Here is an 8,871-nt window from a genome sequence, read left to right on the forward strand (position 1 = left end):
ATAAGCTTCTGCGGGACATGTTTATCCAAACCACCACCACTGCTTTGTAATTTAAAAAAGTTTGATTTTATTTTAAATATCAATACTAATATTTGTGAGAGTCAGAATAATGTTTTTAATATAAGCCAGTATTTTTCAGTCTCCCTGATGTTCTTCCTGCTTTGGGAAAGTCACCACCCAGCACCAAACATCTCTGAAATAAAAAGTTATTTGATATTATTTTAAAACTTAAAATTTTTTATTAAAGAAATTATGCCTGTCTTAGGTTGGGAGTGCTGAGATCATAACCACAGCAACTCTCATAAAAGAAAATATTTAATTGGGGGTAGCATACAGTTCAGAGGCTTAGTCTATAATTGTCCATAGTGGGAAGCCTAGTGGGAAGCCTACAGAGAGACATGCTGTTGAGAAGCAACAGAGGGTTATATCTCCAGATGGGCAGGCATCAGGAAGTGAGAGTGATAATAGGCCTGGATTTGACTTCTAAACCTCAAATCCTATGCACAATGACACACTTCCTCCAACAAGGACATACCTCTTAATACTGACAATCCCTCAATCTATGAGGATCATTTTTATTCAAACCACCACAACACCTCTCTTCATGCCAGCCTTTCGGAGACAACACCATGAAGCACTTCTGATATCTTGTTTTTGTTGCGTAGGAGTAGAGGGAATTTGTCTGAAATGCTACTTTTTTTTCTGAGGCACTTTCTCAAGAATTTGTACTGTGAGGAGGTCATGAAATACCAGAACAATAAAAGCAAAGGATGCACTGGGTTAGAAGACAAGGTTAGGAAATTGCATTTGTATTAAGGTCAGAGAAGTCCAAGGTATGAAAACAGACTGAGGTGGTATCCCAAGTTGCTGTAGAAACAGAACAATGAAAGCTGAATCAAAGGCAAAAAATCCTGAAAGCTAAAACATGTTATACAGTATTTCATCCTATATTCTGATCAATAATTTATTTCTTACTTGTATAAGGGAAATATATATAAGCCACTTATCCTCCACCCCATGCCCATCCCTAATTCTTATCAGTATGCTTGGTTTTGCATAATTTGCATCTTTACTAATATCATTCATAATCCTCCCTTGGCCTAACTCCTGGTCCCTATGATGCCCACTGCAGTCTATCATCACGATCCCAGAGATTATTAAGGTGACTGAGATTACTACTTGGTGTAGGAAAGCCTTTATACCTTTTAATCCTTAGTATCTCAGCTCCTTCTTCCAAATCATATTTGCCTATGTGGTGCCATGTTTCCTGCCTTGGCAAGACAATGATAATGCATTGCTCTAGCCAGTGACTTCTTTTAATCATATTCTTTTTTCTTTCCCAAATGTTCCCATATCTTGCCCATTACATACCCATACGACTTCATATTATTTCTCTCACTTAAAAAAAAAAAAGAACAGTGGGCTGGGGATTTAGCTCGGTGGTAGAGCGCTTACCTAGGAAGCGCAAGGCCCTGGGTTCGGTCCCCAGCTCCGAAAAAAAAGAAAAAAAAAAAAGAACAAAGCATATATCGAGTCATAATTGCATTGACTAACTATTCCTGAGCAAGAGGCCTACCCTGGAATGTGGTTGATTTATTTAATATCACTTCATTGAAGAAAACAGACACTCCATATCCTAGCACCTACTAACTAGACTAGGAGTGGGCCTTTGTGCCCATTTCTCCTTCTCCAAACTGAGAATTTGTTTGGCTTAAAATTGTGCAGGCCTAAGGACACTGTGGTTAGGACAAAACGGCAACCAATAGATTGGGAAAAGATCTTTACCAATCCTACAACAGATAGAGGGCTTATATCCAAAATATATGAAGAACTCAAGAAGTTAGACCGCAGGGAGACAAATAACCCTATTAAAAAATGGGGCTCACATTCAGAGCCTGCCCCACATGTGGCCCATACATATACAGCCACCCAATTAGACAAGATGGATGAAGCAAAGAAGTGCAGACCGACAGGAGCCGGATGTAGATCGCTCCTGAGAGACACAGCCAGAATACAGCAAATACAGAGGCGAATGCCAGCAGCAAACCATTGAACTGAGAATAGGTCCCCTGTTGAAGGAATCAGAGAAAGAACTGGAAGAGCTTGAAGGGGCTCGAGACCCCAAAAGTACAACAATGCCAAGCAACCAGAGCTTCCAGGGACTAAGCCACTACCTAAAGACTATACATGGACTGACCCTGGACTCTGACCCCATAGGTAGCAATGAATATCCTAGTAAGAGCACCAGTGGAAGGGGAAGCCCTGGGTCCTGCTAAGACTGAACCCCCAGTGAACTAGTCTATGGGGGGAGGGTGGCAATGGGGGGAGGGTTGGGAGGGGAACACTCATAAGGAAGCGGAGGGGGGAGGGGGATGTTTGCCCGGAAACCAGGAAAGGGAATAACACTCGAAATGTATATAAGAAATACTCAAGTTAATAAAAAATAATGGGGTTCAGAGCTAAACAAAGAATTCACAGCTGAGGAATGCCGAATGGCTGAGAAACACCTAAAGAAATGTTCAACATCTTTAGTCATAAGGGAAATGCAAATCAAAACAACCCTGAGATTCCACCTCACACCAGTGAGAATGGCTAAGATCAAAAACTCAGGTGACAACAAATGCTGGCAAGGATGTGGAGAAAGAGGAACACTCCTCCATTGTTGGTGGGATTGCAGACTGGTACAACCATTCTGGAAATCAGTCTGGAGGTTCCTCAGAAAATTGGACATTGAACTACCTGAGGACCCAGCTATACCTCTCTTGGGCATATAGCCAAAAGATGCCCCAACATATAAAAAAGACATGTACTCCACTATTTTCATAGCAACCTTATTTATAATAGCCAGAAGCTGGAAAGAACCCAGATGCCCTTCAACAGAGGAATGGACACAGAAAATGTGGTACATATACACAATGGAATATTACTCAGCTATCAAAAACAATGACTATAAAATTCATAGGCAAATGGAGGGAACTGGAAAATATCATTCTGAGTGAGGTAACCCAATCACAGAAAAACACACATGGTATGCACTCATTGATAAGTGGTTATTAGCCCAAATGCTTGAATTACCCTAGATGCACAGCACACATGAAACTCAAGATGGATGATCAAAATGTGAATGCTTCACTCCTTCTTTAAAAGGGGAACAAGAATACCCTTGGCAAAGAGTAGGGAGGCAAAGTTTAAAACAGAGGCAGAAGGAACACCCATTCAGAGCCTGCCCCACATGTGGCCCATACATATACAGCCACCCAATTAGACAAGATGGATGAAGCAAAGAAGTGCAGGCCGACAGAAGTCGGATGTAGATCGCTCCTGAGAGACACAGCCAGAATACAGCAAATACAGAGGCGAATGCCAGCAGCAAACCACTGAACTGAGAATAGGACCCCTGTTGAAGGAATCAGAGAAAGAACTGGAAGAGCTTGAAGGGGCTTGAGACCCCATATGTACTACAATGCCAAGCAACCAGAGCTTCCAGGGACTAAGCCACTACCTAAAGACTATACATGGACTGACCCTGGACTCTGACCTCATAGGTAGCAATGAATATCCTAGTAAGAGCACCAGTGGAAGGGGAAGCCCTGGGTCCTGCTAAGACTGAACCCCCAGTGAACTAGATTATTGGGGGGAGGGCGGCATGGGGGGAGGATGGGGAGGGGAACACCCATAAAGAAGGGGAGGGGGAGGGATTAGGGGAATTCTTGCCCGGAAACCGGGAAAGGGAATAACACTCGAAATGTATATAAGAAATACTCAAGTTAATAAAAAAAAGAAAAGAAAGAAAGAAAGAAAATTGTGCAGGCCTTGCACATCTTGTTCAGTCTCTGTGAGTTCACCCATGCATCAGCCATGTTGTAACTTGAAAATGCCATTTCTGTTGACTCACCACCTCTGGTTCTTACAGTTTTATACCTTCTCCTCCATATATATTTCTAACCCCTAAGAGGAAGGATGTGACAAAGAAATCTCAATTAAGACTAAGTGCCCCAAAGTCTCTCACCCTTTGCATATGTCTGGTTATGAACCTTGTGTGTTAACTCCCATCTACTGCACAGAAATAAACCTTTATGATGAGAGTTGAGTCGTGCTCTGACCTTTGGGTATAGCAACACACTGTGCAGAGTCCCTTTTTGTCATATTGTTTTAGCAGAAGCATAGTAGGTTTCTCCATAAGCTCCATGAACAATTCTAGCCTCAGGTTCTTGGCCACTTTAGTGTTGTTGACGTATAGGTTCCATCTCATTGAGTGGGCCTGAAGTCCAAGCATTCTCATATTTTTAACAGCATAATTATATCCCTTTGTATAAATATACTGCAGTCTTATTATCTCTTCATCAATTGATGGACATCTAGGCTATTTCTGAAATTCAACTATTATAATAAGTGTAACAAAGAACACTGTTGGGCAATTGTCTTTGTAGTAATATATAAAGTCCCTTAGGTATATTCCTAAGAATAAGGTCACTTTTTTACAATTACTAAGCGGCTGAAAATTTTCACTTTTTGTAATCTTTTTGGGAAATCAATGGTTGAGGGGACTGATGGATAGCTTTCAGGTGGGAAATAGGGTCAGAGTGAGAGTATTACTGAGTATGTCCCTAGGAGAGATCATGAGTTCAAAGTTTCTTCTAAACTATCAGTAGAAAAAAAGTCAAAGAAAGCTCTTCCATAGGTATATGACTGCAGTAGGCTATATTGCTTAAGGACAACAGGATTGGATTCTTTATGTTTAAATATTAAGTTAATTTTAATCTAACATTTGAAACATGACTTCTGCCTTCCAAAGCAAACCAGACCTCCAGCCAGAGCTAGACAACGAAGTTTCTTTGGATCATGTTTAGGTGGAGAGCCTTACCCTTGCTTTTGACCTTCTGAATATCGTCAAGGGGGTACTGTCATTAATTAAATGTAACAGGGTGAGGTAATTGGTTTGGTCAATGTCCTTGTCAACACTTGATACTTCAGTCTTATTAATATTTTCCCTTCAAGTTGTTTCAGAGATGTTTTCTATTATAATCTTTATTTAAATTTTTCTAATATGTAAAGAAATTGAAGATTTTTTGTGTATATATGAGCTGCTTGCACATTCTCTTTCACAGAACTTCTATTCATGAGCCCATAATTCTATGAGGTCTTAAATCTGTCTTTTCTATACTGATTTATGAAACCTTTTTGTATTTTTATAGGAAAATTTTACTTTGGTGTTACTGTTTAATAAATACATTTTCTAATTTTAATCTAACCTGTTTTCAATGATGCCTATTGAGTTATTCAAAGAAAAATTTTCCTCACATGGAGTATAAATATTAGAGTCATAGAGTCAGGGTTTGAATTCCTCTCTACAATATAGCTTGAGCATATAGTTTAATTTATATTTGTCTCATATGACTGACTGTAGCTTCTAACTCCTATAATGCTATAAAAATTAAATAAAGTGATGTGTGCCATGTTCTAAGGGAGCTTGGCATATAGTAAAAAATACATTTTGTATTTGTCAGAACTTTCTTTCCTAGCGTACAATACATGAACTCTTTGTTGTTTTCAAGAGTCTATCATAGAATGTAGTGGTTTTAATAGGTTTGGCCCTCATAGACTCATGTGTTTGAGTGCTTGACCTATAGAGAAGGGCACTAATAGGAAGTGTGGTCTTGTTAGACTAGGTATGGTCCTGTTGGAGGAAGTGTATTACCATGAGAATGAGTTTTGAGGTCTTCTGTGCTCAAGATATGCTCTCTGTGAATCTCTTCATTGCTACCTGTGGATTAAGATGTAGAACTCTCATCTTCTCCAGAACCACTTCTCCCTGCATAGTACCATTCTTCCCACCATGATGATTATGGACTAAACCTCTGAAATCATAAGCAAACCCTAATTTAATGTTGTCTTTTGTAAGAGTTGCCTTAGTCATGGTGTCTCTTTGTAGCAATAGAAACCCTAATTAAGACTTTTGATTATTTTGACTAGATTATTACAATCTTGTCTTCAATACAATATGGGAATTTGTCCCCTTAACTCCGGTGTTCTTTTCTGACACATTTTCGAACAAACTAATCATAGTAACAAAGTCTCCAAAGTAACATGTCTGCTAAGAACAATGACCATAGCAAATTGATTTTTGGATTCCTTCATCCTGGTAGCTAATGAACACTACATAGTGAGTTTAAAGTCTTGATTTCAATTAAAATACATACCACTGGCTCCCTTCGAGGTTATCATGCAGAATTTTCTTTTTGATCAGTGCTCTCTGCCTTTGGAAAGAGCAGAGGTCATGGGAGACCTCTGATATTTGTTATAATAGCAAATATGTTCTAGGATTATTTTGGTAGTTTCTGCTCTGTTGTAAGGATGGCAGATTAAGTCATCTTACATTCAACATATTTTCAAGCTGAAAACTATAAATAACTCACAAGGAGGAAATGGATTTAAATAATAAATAAAGTATGTTATACTACATATTTTTGAGGGATTCTAACTTGTTACATAATCAAATACTCCAACTTCATAATTTAAATCTTGAATAGTGGTCAGTCCGTAGTTGGGGGAGGATGTTTGTTGAAGCCATTGGTTAAACATAGCAGACTTTAAGATTCCTTGTGTCTGTGTCTTGTGTTCAAGTCTCACCTGAACTACATGAAACATTGCCTCCAAAAGCAAATAAAGGAATGTAAAACAAAGCAAAAGTAAGCTGACTGGGAAATAGTTAAAGGACTCAGGTTGTAGTGTTGCTTTTAGCTGGGCTAATCTGGATTTCAAACAATAAATTTACATTTTAAACAATTCTGCTAGTAATTGACATGGAGTTCAAGAAACACTCTAAGGTGGATGCAAAATTTGAGGTAAGAGTCTTTTATAAGCTACTAAATTCAAGATACTAGAGTCCAGAGGTGATGGATGATGTTAGACTCATCTCGAAATTAAGGTTGGCCTCTTGAGCTGGCTGGTATCTTAAACTGGGCTAAATAACAACTGAGAACTTGTCACAAGGTCAACCTCAAGATATTATGGAAATACTCTTCATACATTCGGTAAATGATAAAAAAATCATGGTTCACTTAATAAAGGTGAGCGTGTATGGGTCTTTGCTAACAAAGACCCATAATTGATAAACATATAGCTAAAAAAAGAAAGTAAAGACAATGAATTGAACAGTCAGATGCTGCTTTAGCTCTAAGACTTGTTGTAGGATGATGTCATACAGGTGAAGGCAGGTACAAGATAGAACGAGGCCTGTCATTGGACCAAAAGGAAGGATGAGCAGAAGAAAAGTTTAAGGGAGAGGAGGAGACTGGAGCAAGGGAAGAGAAGCAGCAGAGAGAACATCTCCATGTTAAGATTCCTCTCTGTACATTTACAGGTTGTTATGAATATTCTTAAGGGGTGGATGTGTACAGGGCTTTGTATGTCTAGGTGGGCAATTATATCTTATCAATTGGATCAGAGGTTACTGTGTTGTGTGTTGTTTCATGTGGCAATTGAAGTTCAAGAGAGTATGTGATGGCTGGGGACACTAGGCTGCCACGGAATTGGGATGTATATTTCCAGCATGGTGGCATCCTGCCTTGGGAACTAGATGGGTAGACAGAGTGTTGCCAGGCTCAGAGAGAAGCCATCAGCAGTGTGATATGGGATAGAACAAAGTGGGTGAGAGGCTTTCCTGACTGAGATGAAGATGTCTACCAGATTATCTTGGGGAACTGCAGTGCCGGACCTAGTATGGGGTAAAAGACAGCATCATTTTTTATAATTTTACAGCAACAAGTTGCGGGCAGTATCTAGATACTTTGGTGTGTATGCCGCTGAAAGGTTGGCTAAGGTCTTGAATAAAGAAGGGCCTTCATAAACACTGATGGGAATGATCATTCCTTTTATTTCTATCTGAGAATGGCAGGGAAACTCATGAAAAATTGATGCCCAGGTCTCTGAGTCATGAGTTTTGAAGCTCATTTTAAAAGATTATTTATTTAATTCTAGTTCTCAAGCCAAAAATCTAACAAAAGATCATGGAGTAATTGGCAGGAAGCAGAATCACTCAGGAGCCTTAGCAGCATAATTCAAAACAAAGATTTCCCTAAGTGGAAAACAACTTGCAGGAAACATAAGATCGCAGTCGAGACTTAGAAAACACATGAGCAACAATCAGTCACGAATACAGAAGCTGAAACAGACATGGGACTGAGCATACAGCCATTCAGAGCAATAGAATACCCACCACAGAGCCCTTTAAAAATGCATTTATATGATTGATGAGTCACACAGAAGGAATAAAACCCAATGAAATTAAACCAAGCTTTAAATGAAGTCCTTTAGCTAGTATGAAGGATCCTGTACTATTTAAACAGCGGGATTGTGAGAGCTTCAGAAAAACTGGAAGGTAGTTCAGAAAAAAATTACCCTCTATGTAGATCAGAGGAATAATAAACTGAAACATCCTTGAAATATGTGAAGCTTGTCAGGGAGATAAGGTCAAGTTGTAACGACACAAAGTACTGGAAGGTGGAAATTCGAACAGGTTCACTGAGCCCTGTGCAGAATTCCTGAAAGAAGGCTGAAGAAATGAAGGAGAAGTTTCCTTTGACAATAGGAGAAGTCAGGATTTGTATAGCACTTGACCCATAAGAACAGAACAATAATATGTATAGATAAATAGCCATAGCTTTTCCAGATTTGATGAAACTCATAAATCAAAGTTGACTAAGCAACTAAGCATATGAAACTTTATAAAAATCCAAATCAAGTGATTCCACTCCTTGAGAGGGCTTTAAAATACTCTAAGAAAAGAAAGCTTTAAAACTAATAAATAAGAAACAAAAAACTTACTCAGACGGAATTGTAAGAGAAGGATTTTCAAGGAAAGTAAAAGAA

This window comes from Rattus norvegicus, chromosome 5, assembly GCF_036323735.1.
Source record: "Rattus norvegicus strain BN/NHsdMcwi chromosome 5, GRCr8, whole genome shotgun sequence".
NCBI classification, from domain to species: Eukaryota; Metazoa; Chordata; class Mammalia; order Rodentia; family Muridae; genus Rattus; species Rattus norvegicus.